The 13,475-nt window shown below is 42.2% G+C and overlaps 1 long non-coding RNA gene across 1 annotated transcript; it reads right to left on the reverse strand.

The window, feature by feature from the left end:
* Nucleotides 1–623: 623 nt before the first annotated feature.
* Nucleotides 624–2,007, reverse strand: LOC135369264 (uncharacterized). The gene is made up of 3 exons (XR_010415035.1): nucleotides 1,866–2,007; nucleotides 798–1,750; nucleotides 624–720 (listed from the first exon to the last, which is right to left on the reverse strand). It is a non-coding gene; the product is annotated as an uncharacterized LOC135369264 (long non-coding RNA).
* Between the last annotated feature and the right edge of the window lie 11,468 nt (nucleotides 2,008–13,475).

Below are 13,475 nucleotides of genomic sequence, written 5' to 3' on the forward strand. Positions count from 1 at the left end.
AATGTTGATGTCAGCATATTTTCATTTCTTGTTTGCTGCAAGTTTTCCTCATTGCTTTTTCTTTGTTGCCACAGCATATTATAATTACTAGTTTGTTCCTGGAGGGTTAAGTAACCTGTGGGCATAGATGTATTTGTAGGTTGTACTCATGTCTCAATTGTATATGTGAGGAGTAAGTAAGGTAATTTTCATCAGTGTCATTCAGCTGAACTGTGTTCATAACCTTTTAGTATACTTCTTAGTGACTACGTTTCCAAATGTCAATTAATACTTGAACCAAGATTGGGATTTAACACTTAACTCTGTTTTGCTAAACTGAGTAACCGACTCATTATCACGTCACCAACTAACATTTGTAAAGGAGGACTTGAGGTTTGACTTCAAGTATTATTAATCCTTGATCTCGGTTCAAAGTTAACCATGCAGCATTGGTGTGCATAGTACTCCAAAATGGCTAAATAATTTATAGCATAAGTTCTCTGTTACTGTAATTGAGATGTACTTTTGTAAAGTACTTTTGACAGCTCTGCAAATTGAAACTGGCTTCAGTGTACACTACAAATGCATCGTAACATTTAATTGAAATATAATATAAGAGCAGAAGCAACATTTTGTCACAGCTCAAACTATATCTCTCTTTTTTATTGTCCAGAGATTTAGGAAACACAGTAGGACTTCCTGCCCTCTGATGTTTTGACGTATTTGATAGAGTTGTAAAACCTGTAACAAAATAAACAAGAGAAGTATAAACAGTTTCGTCTTTCCCTTTTGAATTTAACAAGCTAGTTATATTTTACCATTTGTGCACTTTTGTATTCTCTGTTGGTGAAAAGATTACAGGGACAATAATGCTGCAGATCCAACAGTGACCTGTCATCTTGATGAAGATGAGAACTTTTCTTCATGCATGCTAAAGTGAGAAGAAAGAAAAGTACAATGAAGGTTGTACAAAAACAGCCAATCTCCGTCGACTAAAATCTTATATATGTGGATGTTACCAAATCGTGTAGTTTCCATCCAAAGGTAGGACTAGCAACGTTGTTTGGTTGTTGTTGGTAGGTTATTGGCATGTTGATGTGCTATGCCGTTATAGCACATCAATATAGATAGAGGCAAACACAGTAGACAGCGTGATGGCTGCAAACTCTCAAGTGAATATTTATTCAACGGAACAAGAACCTGAAATCATGAGTAGAAAAGGCAGTGCCCATGCAATGCATGGAGAACATCATTAGTCTCTGAGAAGATAGGATGGGGAGAGCAATAAAGAAAAATGACGGTTGCGTCTGAGATAGGGGAACTCTACAAATTTAGGACCAATATGATGTGGTAACCTTGCATGGCTCACTGCAGCAGTGACACACATTGAAGAATTCCAGTAGTGAGGCTTAAAAGACAACGAACTTTCACTGTTCCAATGGTCATTCAAGTGCAGAGGATGCATCCCTAGAAAATTAATTAGCGTTCCTTAGTCATATAACTACACCTTCTCACACAGGAAGTATTCTTCTAGCATTCAAACAAGCTAGCAGTTCTCATCGGTTTCTTCTCCTACTGTTGACGTTGTACTAATGTTCTGCACCTGTCCAAAGACTCCATAAATGTCACAAAGTCTGCAACACCTAACAAATCTACTGCTTCCATATCTGGACTTTGCATACCTGCTTTCAGCTATTTCTGTCATGTCAACTTGAGTGCCTGGATCACGCAACACGTAGTAGACTGGCGCCACTTCAACACTGGAAGGCCCCTAAAATTAAATTTGTTGATGTTGACAATATTGAGTACGGAACGAGTAGGATAACATAAGTTAAATGGAATACGTCATCGTTATATTATAATTTATACATGACGTCTGTACATACCTAAAGAGTTGTGTTGAACTCGTCACCTCGGTGAAGCAAAATGACTGGTTACTGAACGGCAGTTTGCTTCGGACGCCTTCGCAATTCGCCGTCTATGGCATCTTCTTCGTAGTCATCGGCAGCAAGATAAGCTCAGCACACACGCCACGCCTGCTGCATCTAATAGCCGAGTGTTTAGAACCACATTCGCTCTCGCGCTCTCTCCTCTTGTGGCAGAAAACGAAGATGAACGAACATGATTTTTGCATCCCCGAACACCAAAACTACACCAGGCATATGTAGCTATCCTGAATACGTGACACAGCAGCCGCGAACATGTCATCTACTTCCACTTACTATTTCGCGCGACCAACATGACCACCCACGAGGTAAACAATAAACGCGATAACACAGACGGCCTTGCAAATGGCGCGGGGGATCGTTGCCCGTAGCGGCGAAGTAGCTGAATGCTTTATTAACGTAGAAACTATGGAAGTGAGCGTCATTTTTAAAATGTCGTTTAGCTGTAAGATCCTGTGCGTCAACTTTGTTGTCTATAAAACTAGCTCCCACGTGGTACGGATTGACCAATCCCATGGAGCCCTGGACCGGAAACCGCCGAAACCCAAGTTTCTCTTTTTCGCCGTTTGTTGGCAGCACCGTCCATGTTCCGGCAATGTTCAAAATATTTATACGTAAAAAATATGCCGAATTGAAAAGTAATGCTTTCTGTGTCTTATCAAACAATGACGTTGTGCATGACAGTGGGCAAAAATATGGAGGTTATTTTTCACTTTTCGGTCCCTTTAACTTTTTAATGAGTGATGTACGTACTATTTTTACTGTGTCCGTGATGCGTGAAATCATTAGGTCCAATGCAGGATGTCCTGAATTCCACCAGTTCCTTATGTGCTGGCCCTTACAAAAATGTTTAATGATCTCTGAAGAATCTTGTGACAAATTTCTGATGAATTTATGTTTAAAATTGGCCGCTGTTTTGTGATTCATACTTGATGAGTGTGTTTCTCATTGGTTTATGATGCTTTTCTGCTAAGTTTTCGCTGGTCGCTGCTCTTTGTGCTAAAATTCACGACGTGTAACTCGGATTACACGTCGTGAATTTTACCACAAAGAGCAGCGATCGCGGTTAAAATGTGAAATTTATAATAAAGCAGCTGAGGCTATAAAATGTCTGTGGTGAGCAAAACAGTGTGATGAGCGAAACGTCAAAATACACCTCAACAGCGACGAAAACCAAGTTAAACAATGAGAAGAAAGAAAACGAAACAACAAAGAAGAGGGAACGGTCACGGTCACTTTCAAAAGCACTACCTGAATGTCTCAAAACATAAGGAGTATGAAACATAGACTTTGCAGTGATGAAGGGCTAATACTTCAATCAACTCCTCTCGCTTTGAGTATTTTTTTCTTTGCGTGATGGAAAGAAACATGGACAGGGCACCTTTCGTTTTGTGTTACAGGCGAGCGCGACTGTCGAATGTACGGAGGGTCACTTAAAGGTCAGCTACGCCGATTTCCCGATGTGTTGAAACGGTTGTGATATTCAGAACTAGCACATCCAACTGCCCCCGAAACGCACCTTCGTTTCTCAATTTTGTCTTCCTATTACGAAAATTAATTCATCAAAGAAACCAAAACAAGCCATGGGCGCAGCCATTTTTGTGACGTAGATGGGATAAACCTGCTCCATCTACGTAGATAGAGAATCGTGCGTCTGATTGGATGAAAGCTGAGGCTTTCTCTGACTTCCCTGGCGTCTTCTCCCGTTTGCGAGGAAATCCAGTTATGGCCGCCGGCTACGATGAGCGTTTTGTCCGAGGTAATCCCGAGAACTATTGAGCGATGGAAACAACAACCGCGAACTCCCGTCAACATCACTTTCGGCGTGAAATTGCGATTATGTGCTCGAGAACTTCGCAGTTCAACCGTTCAGCTGCCATTCACGTCGACCCGTTTGCTGCTTTTACTACAAGTGCAGGAATGGGAGCGATTGAGCAAGAACGTGAGAGTTGACCGTTTCAGCATATACCTGCAGAGGGCTGGTCTTCAAAGAAAGAAGACCGTATTTCTGCCCATGCACATCGTGCGGTTGCCAGGCATGTTACACGAGATACATATATTGTGCAGCATCATAGCACGACTGCAATGAACGACGTAGGAATGTATCGTGACCACTCGAACTGCATTCGTTGAACCATTCGTCGGTTATATGAAAGTGCTCATTAGAGTTCCCCGCACAAAAAGTGTTGGATGTAGCTTTGTAGTGTGTTGTTTATCTCGTAGAGCGCATCGCGGCATGTAGATCGAGAGCCCTTATACGTATTTTTTGCATGTTTACTTGAGCATGCGCATTGTTCTATACCACACAGGCCATATTTCATTCCTAGTAGTTTCGCAAATAAACACGTACGGGTCGATCTCATATTGCTTTTGAGTTAGGCATTGCGTCTTCAGATCAGGGTATGTGTATCCGGTTTGCTGGGCCCAACAGATGTTATTAAAGGTAGTGCAACATTTCCCACTTCATGAACCATGCTTTGAACATTGCCAGAATAAGGAACATTACACTGTGCTGTGTATTCCACACTCAGTTGTCTCGCGACGTAAACCCCCAATTATTATATTGGGTACTCCACATGTTCAACCAGGCAGCACTTCCCATATCCTATTTTTTTAAACACGTGCTTAAAATTGCACAACTGCCACTCAAGTAACTTTGCCACCAAATTAGTCAGCGACAAAAGGTATGTGTACTTTATCACAAATGTAATAACCTTGGTGGAAATGGTTGATAGTGTCCTCTGCCATGTACAGTGCACTTCATAGCAAAATACACAAGAGTTCAAATGTTTTCCTTGTCCACAAATGCCCTGTCAAAGCTGAAAGACCCTTATCAAAATTGGGAAGCGGGCTTGCTTGTCCAGAGAAACAAATATGAAACTGCAGCGCTCAACGTAAATAACTGCATGCTCAGCAACTAAGGCTGGTGATGCCGAAGACCTAATATTTCTAAGTTAAAAGGAACAAATGAGAAAAGTCCACTGTGGCATATTAATGTTGTTTCAAAAGTAAAGCACCACAAAATTTGTGAGAGTCAGTTGGTGTATTTAGTTATGTTGGTCACCTCCTGCACCAATTTTTAATAGGATTCAAATGCGTTGCTACCAACCAGGACCTAAGCCTGACCTATGATCTAATAATAATAATAGTATCTATCTACCTTCAACACTAGTTTGGTCTAGGTTTCACACGTGGCTTCTAGTGAAATCCGAAGCTTCTCTGTAGAGCTGACAGGAGACTTGCAGAGTAGAGAATTTTTTATTTATATTTTCCAAAGAACATGTAAAAAACAATGTGCTGTACCAACTGTATTCAAATAAATACAAACATACTTTGTTTTAGCTATGTGCATGTTAGCAGATTACAGGTGACTGATGACACACAATGGACGTCAAGGGTGAGAACTCAAGAATACTAACACTGCAGGCAATGTCCTGAAATTCTAAGTCACCATTTGTCAGAAAGCAATGACCACACACAGCCGAAAGATCATAGTGAGCTCCTTCCATTATTCTTTTTATTGACGGCATGTTGGCTGCCATCCAGTTCATGAAAGTGACCTTTATCGTTGAAAGAACGGTTCAACAGCAAGCGAGCTGGTGATAGTGTCCATGATGGCGAGACCTCAAGAGGAGATACAAGAAGGGACATACACACACTATGTTGAGACATTGTGTATGTCCCTTCCTATCCCTCGTCTCAGGGTTTTTCGCTATGGACCGTCATGATGTTTCCTTCCGCAAACTTTACATATCTTTATGTAGAATTGTGCATGTACAGCCAGGCGCTGTTAGCAAATCACAAAGTACTTTTCTTGAATCAAGAATCCATAGAAGGTACACAGTCATCTTCAGCATTGCACACATCTGTGGGACATGCTAATCGCTTTGGAATGTCACAGACATGTCATGGAGGCCAGCACATGATTAGTGGTGTTCAACAGACAACTATTTGTCATATTTTAGGCATAAAAAGCAGTTTTGGCACCTGCATGTTGAGACAGATGTATCTCTACATACTTTGCCATGACACAAATATATGAAGCAACAAATGCACTCTCTACTTTATTATGGTTATTAGTCAACACTGCCAAGAACGTGGGAACACAGTGTTGTACCACCTACTCTCTTCAAAATGACCTTCACACACGACACACTGTAGGTCAACGAGACTCCAGAATGATGTCCTCTCCCTCCACATTGACTGAAAACATTTTTCTACAACCTTGCATAAGGGGAAGTTAGTACAAGAAACACACACGTTCCTTTTTTGAGCAAATCAGTATTCAGAGCATTACCATACTGTGGTAGGCCTGCAGTACATTACGTGGTACAGCACACACTGTAAAAAATTTCACCGTAGAACATGTCCCCCGTTCTAATGACAGTCTTCTCCAGTTTTTCAAACTGCCATTTCCCATAGTGCTTTATGGTATGACACAGTATTTCTAAATCGCTACTGTAGTTTACTGGTTGTAGCAGAAAAAAAGACACCACTGTTTCCGATCACAGGACGCAAGCCATAAGTGCTATACAGAAACAGTACATGCTGCTCTCTAGCAGTTGTTCGTGTTTGGACATGGTATGGTGCATGCAGAGTAAATTCCATGGTTAAAATATCCAAACGTGAACAACTGTTAGGTTACATGATGTAGAATGATGTATGCTAAGTCGGACACCTTCCTACTTCTGACAACTCCCCATGATTTCATTGCACGGGCAGGCTCCCATTGAAACTACATGGGGACGAAATTCTCTGTGTCGGACACCTCCCTATCCTGGAAGTAGGATAGGGTTTTCCCTGCTAAGTCAGACAAAACCCTGGCCAAATTACCTCAATATCGGCCCATCTTTGCACCAAAAAGACCCAAAATGAGCCAGTGGCATTGACTTTCACCCCTTTTTTCCCCTATACTGGTCTCAGCATTTCGTTGTTTTAGTTTTTCGAGTCCAAAAACAACTGCTGTCAATCTACATTGTAATTCTTTGTGCGCGCACTTGTATTCGGTTTGTCTAGAGCCTTTGAAAGCGCAGTGCACCAAAGTAATGAAAAGCGAGCTGACTCTTCAGAGACAAGTCCTCGTTACTCGAAAAGCTCCAGAGGTGCCATTGAGTGGAATCTGAACGGAATTGAATCTACTAAAATCAGTAATAATTATCAGTGAAGAGTGGGTAGAGGTACCACTACCATGCACCACCACCAGGTACCACTAAGGAACTTAAATTGAAGAAGGGGGACATTTCTCACAGCTGTGATCTTTTTCATTTTTTGTTGCCATCATATTCTGTAACTCGGACACCTCTATAAGTAGGAGACGCTTCGGCTGCACCGCAGGTGTTCAACATAGGAAGGTTTCACTGTATTTATGCCCCTTGTCATGTGACCACAACCAATCTGTGCTTTTGCTCATGCTGCACAGCACACGCGAATTGAGCTGCATGTGAGGATAACAGCATGAAACCCGAGGCGCGGAGGAAAAGGCATGACTTTACGGTCTCTGTGTCAGTTGTTTCATGTTGTAATTGCGTACCAGCTGGCATGTACGTACCTGAGAATAGGTTTGATGCATTGTACACACACCATAGACATACAGTATGTGGTGTGTTGCGATATTAATGCCACTGCCAATTGAAGAATAATGCTCCAGGTGGATTGTTTCCGTAAAACTTGAACTATACATACCAAGGGGTAGGGCATCTGCGTGACAGGTTTACCTGGAAGTAAGAATGTAAATGTTAGCTGAAGTCAGTAGTAATGACTGGACACAGACTGTCCGCAACGCTACAAGACTTCTGGACACGTTTAATTAGCAATTAGAGCTAATTGGGACCCCCACATTAATCAGGATCCTCCAGGGAGTCATTACACTAATTGAGGAGCATCTAAGACGTGTCCAGACCACCCTGTGCGTTGCCGACAATCTGTGTCCATAAAAAATGAAAAAAATAGATAGAGATAGAGTGGAGAGAAGGAGCTTAGTTGAAGATCAACGACGCCATCTTGAAGAAAGCGGTCCGGAACGGCCGCTGACCGTCGCTGGGCGACGGAGCACAGAGGCAAGTTGCAAAGCATCGCAGCTATGACCACCAGTTCCGGACATCCTGTGACGTCAGCTGTGACGTCATCATGGCATGTCTGGGCAAGTTAGGACAGCTCTGGACATGCAAGGTGAAAAACACTCGTAATACAGAGGCTGGGAAAGCAAGAGTAAATATGCAAACCATCAATAGCTAACAAGAAAATAGAATTAGTTACACAACAAATGATCCCACCACAACAGGAGCGCAAAACGATGCGACTGCTCTATCCGACAGCCAGGCAGAGAACTGACTCGTAATGGTTTTTTTTATCCTGTATAAAGCCCCACAGCTGCACCCCCTAGCGGTTAATTTCTCAAATAATCTCACAGCAAAATTATTAAGAATCACGCCAGCGCTACTCCCGTTCCCAAGGCAGAAGAAGATAGAAAATGGCGGGGATGGCCGGACAACAGCAACCAGCACCCGACGTGCACTGGCACGAAAATCGCAAACAAAGCGGGAACAAAGTTGGCGAAAGCATTAGTTACACAACAAATGAGCTCACCACAGCAGGAGCGCAGACCGATGCGACTGCTCACCGCGACAGCCAGAGAGAAACTGACTGGGGCGGCGCGCCGCGGCAGCTACGCATGCGCGCTCCTAGCGCGCTCTGGGGCGACCACCTGCGAGAGGCTGAGAGAGAAGAGCATTCCTGCGCCCCCTGCTGGCCGTTCTCGTTGGTCGTGACGTCATCCTATTGTCTCAGGGCTACCCCGCTTTTTTTTTTCTTCACACAGTCCACACAACTGGACAAGGTCAATCTGCAATGAAGCCATGACATGACGTCATCATGCACCTGCGTGGCTCAAAGACGCGTGTGCTCTAGACAGGGGACCTATTATTTATTGAATCACTATCCCAAGATTATTTCCTTTATTCTTCTATAACGATTGAATAGGAAACTATTGCTGAAGAGCACCATGCATGAAAGCTGACCGTAGGAATTCCAAAGTCTTGCTAAATGAGACTTGCAAAAGAACAAAATATCCTAACACGTAACTCTATCAACGGCTAATAAGAGGACTAGGCACTCAACAAATCAACACAGAGTACAGGTAACAAGGAGCGCAGAACGACACGTCTACTCCGTCCGACAGCCAGGCACGGAACTGAGTCGCAATGCTTTTTCTCCTCTATAAAGTCATGCATCTATCCCTCTTGCGGTTGATTTCTGAACTAATTTAATCGCAAAATTATTAAGAATAGCACTATTCCCATTCAGGGCAGCACTATCGTCAAGACAACAATGTTCCTTGTCAAAAAAGAAAAAATACAAAGCGTCAACAAAGGAAAGCATGCATATCGGGGCATGTCAGAACACGTCAGGACAAATCGCACGACTGCTGGGCAACAGAGGAAAACAAAGAGACACTTGAACAGAGCGAAAAAGACACTCACCATCATTTTTCACGTTCATAGCATTCCCTCATTGTAAATCCGCTCGTCACAAAATCCACCTGCATGAAACTCATCGAACTCCATTCACCAGTGACGAACCACACATCCGCACCCCATCAGGGGCAGACAGAACCCCAGCGAAACTAAGTTCTTCCACTGACGGCCAACGCAATTGCCAGGAGCAGAATTAGCGTGCCCACACTCGTCACTGTCCAAGAGAGAAGTGAATCCTTGCGCCCCCTGCAGACCCTTGTCATTGGTCGTGACGTCATCCTATTGTCTCAGGGCTACACTGTTTTTTTTTTCACTAATGCTCCTTTGGACAAGGTGAATCTACAATGAAGCCATGGCATGACGTCATCATGCACCTGCGTGGCTCAAGGACGCATGCGCTCTAGACAGGGGACCTGTTATTTATTGAATCACTATCCCTAGATTATTTCCTTTATTCTAATATAATGATTGCATAGGGAACTATTGCAGAAAAACACCATAGACAAGAGGAGATTGTAGCATTTCATTCCCAAAGCCTTACTGTACAGGGAAAAAAATGGTTCAGCAAGACATGTCCATCCCAGCCAAGAGCCATGCACCTAACTGAATAACGACGAATAATGACGCTTTGTTCCTCCTGAATATAGTCACACACCTGCCCCCCTAACGGTTACTCTGTGAACTAAATGAATCGCAAAATTATTAAGAATAGCTCTACTCCCATTCAAGGCAGCACTATCGTCATCGTCAAGAATATTCCTTGTACAAAAAGAAAAAAACTACATGTAGAAGGAAAGCATGTCAGAACAGGCCCAGGCCTGTCAGCGCATGTTTGTCAGACAACAAGGGGGAAAAAAGCGAAAAGAAACAAAGAAGAAAACCAGCATCAAACTATTTCTAAGCACACGCACTCCTCTTATTCAAAAACAGTGCTCATCATAAATCCGTCCAGGGCAATACACACCATTTTTCTATAGCTACACTTTTTTCCAGTAATGGTCAATGCATTGCTACAGACTGCGTGACGTCATCACATCCTGTCTGAAGAAGAAGACAGCGGCAAAGACTCCTATTATTTATTGAATCTCAAGATTATTTCCTTTGTCCTACTCTTAATGACATTCATTCTCTCCTTAAAATTCAACAAAAAAGCACCCTGCATATTAACGATTTTCACCCCAAAGGCTCATCAGGGTCATTAGAATTACAGTAAACTGCGACTGCTCTTTTAAAATAATTAGCTGACATTGTTGTACCCTGGCGATAAATCTTTTTATTCCAGTGCCAGCCAAATGTATTCAGAAAAGGCTTCGGGTGTGTAAGGTCAGCCCAAGGTGTGTTGATGGGAGCGCACTGCTCTGTTGGGTCTCTATAGTATTCTTGCAAAATATATGGGCGCAAGAAAATAAAAGGAAAACGAAGAAGACAATTCACTCCTGTATGATGAGCGCTGCGTAGAAGCACAGCACGGTTTTCTTTGTGGAGGTATAGCGAACGCGCATTCCTTTCTTTCTTTTTTGGTTCGCGTCGGCCGAGTGGCGATATCCTATTACATCCGGAACGAGGACCTATCGCTTTGCGATCGCATACAAGAGTGCGCCATCTTTTGACGATGGTAGGATAATTATTGACCTGAGGAATAATATGGATTTATGTGGTTGTGAGAATAGACTTTGTGTTTGTGAGTGTGAAAATGTGAGTGTGTGGCTGTGTGTGCGCGCGGGCGCGCCCGCTTTTCTGAACCAGGGATCCCACTTGACAAGTAAGTTCTTTGTGTGTGCCTTTTCATGTGACACGAGTGATACATTTATGTACTATTGCGTGGAATAGTGGTTTAAAAAATAAGTGTAGCAGCGCTTGCATTGCTAGCTGTAGGATAGACCGAGAGCGTTTTTAATGGAATTACCTCGCGAACTTGGTGAAGTCTTCGTTTTGGGCAGGCTATTTTATGAGAGCCGGTCCTGTTGCGATGCATTTGATACGCTTTCCTGAAGCAGCGTGCTTTGTTCTTGTAGTGTGGTTTACGCCTTTATCAATAGAAATGAATAGAAGTGTTTGTTTGTTTGTTTGTTTGTTTGTTTGTTTGTTTGTTTGTTTGTTTGTTTGTTTGTTTGTTTGTTTGTTTGTTTGTTTGTTTGTTTGTTTGTTTGTTTGTTTGTTTGTTTGTTTGTTTGTTTGTTTGTTTGTTTGTTTGTTTGTTTGTTTGTTTGTTTGTTTGTTTGTTTGTTTGTTTGTTTGTTTGTTTGTTTGTTTGTTTGTTTGTTTGTTTGTTTGTTTGTTTGTTTGTTTGTTTGTTTGTTTGTTTGTTTGTTTGTTTGTTTGTTTGTTTGTTTGTTTGTTTGTTTGTTTGTTTGTTTGTTTGTTTGTTTGTTTGTTTGTTTGTTTGTTTGTTTGTTTGTTTGTTTGTTTGTTTGTTTGTTTGTTTGTTTGTTTGTTTGTTTGTTTGTTTGTTTGTTTGTTTGTTTGTTTGTTTGTTTGTTTGTTTGTTTGTTTGTTTGTTTGTTTGTTTGTTTGTTTGTTTGTTTGTTTGTTTGTTCAAGCTTTTTTTGCTTTGCAAAAATTCAGACTTTATGGTATTAAGCTGTTCGAGTAGAAGCGATTTTCCCTGCTCGCTTAAGATAAATTGTGTATCCCTGTTCTGTGCTTTCTTCACGCAGGGACAATGCAAATGAGTATTTAGCATTATGCAATAATTATCTGATAGCAGAAATGGGTGTCTTTGTCACAGTTTATTAGCGTGTGCGTCGATATTTTATTTATTTATTTATTTGTTTCTCTCTTATAGCTATGCGAGCAAAAGTGCGTGTAATTTTTCGCTGCTCTTTCTTATTTTCTCTACTTTTTATGCAGAAGAAAGCCTCCTGCATAAAAGCTGAATAGGGTTCTATCAGTGGAAGTGGGGTTGTTTGTTTGATTTTGTTGGGTGTTCGATATCTTGACGAAGTAAGCAGTGCTTAATTTTGCAGGTTTTTGAGCAGAAATGCTGGTATCTGAGCACGAAGTAGAAATTTCTATATTTCTCTGCTCCTTAAGAAAATTTGTACGTCATTTTCCAAGCAGACCGCGTTTAGTTTACGCAAAATAGAAAAAATGAAGTTGTGTATGCTCTATGATGATCCGCCGCAGGCTTAGGCCTTTTCCCCGATGAGCAGTGTTTTGTATGCGATGTCGCATGTCTGGACTTGTTCAGTTGTGTTGCAATTTTTACCCTTCGCTAATATCTTGTTGCTGTCGTCTTGTGTTAGACGTTGAGCTTCGTAGCGATGTGCGGTAACGCTACGATTATTCCTGAGAGCTCCGTGTGTTTAATGCGTTGCCCTCTGCGCGTGCGTGCGTGTGCTTTTTTTTCCTGATTTGTGACGTCATCATGGCATGTCTGGTCTTGTTTAGCAGTGTTGCAGTTCTTCCCGCTGCTAGTATCTTGTTGGTGTCGGCTCCTGGCTTCCTGGATCCTGGAACCGATTCCTGGCTCACCAGGAATCGGTGTCTTTTGGTGGTAACATTTTGAAACACGAAGACATCCGGTGGAAACCGGTGAGGAACGTGACTGGTGTTTCCCATGCATACAGTGAACCAACACTTGATGTCCTTGTGATATTCTGTTTAATTACAAAGCCGACACTTAGAATTAGGGATTTATAAGTTTGCGAGGTACATATGTCAGCGATACAGGTGACATCGCACACCGGTCTTTTCACTGTAAGGAATTATAATCGGAGGAAGGCAAATCGTTCATTCGGTCCGTGTCCTAGTTTTCAATGTTTGTGGAATAGGCGAATGGTTCACATTGGTACACTCCAGGCTGTGGCTGAGGCGCACTTCCTGACCGAACAGCGACCTATTCTCCTTATGCAGATCTGTTTGTTACTGGCCTGGACCCTGACTATTGGCAAGATTAAAGCCCCGTAAGACGCTAAAGAAGCAATATCTGTTCTTTAAAGAATGACCTCATGTCCACTGCCCGCTGCCAACCAGTTCATAGCGAAGAGACAGGAAATGAAATCAAGGCATTGAAGTCGACATTTCGACGAAAATCGGTGAATAATTATATCCACCGAGCTTGTAAAAAAATTTCCGG

This window comes from Ornithodoros turicata, chromosome 9 (assembly GCF_037126465.1).
Source record: "Ornithodoros turicata isolate Travis chromosome 9, ASM3712646v1, whole genome shotgun sequence".
Lineage (NCBI taxonomy): Eukaryota > Metazoa > Arthropoda > Arachnida > Ixodida > Argasidae > Ornithodoros > Ornithodoros turicata.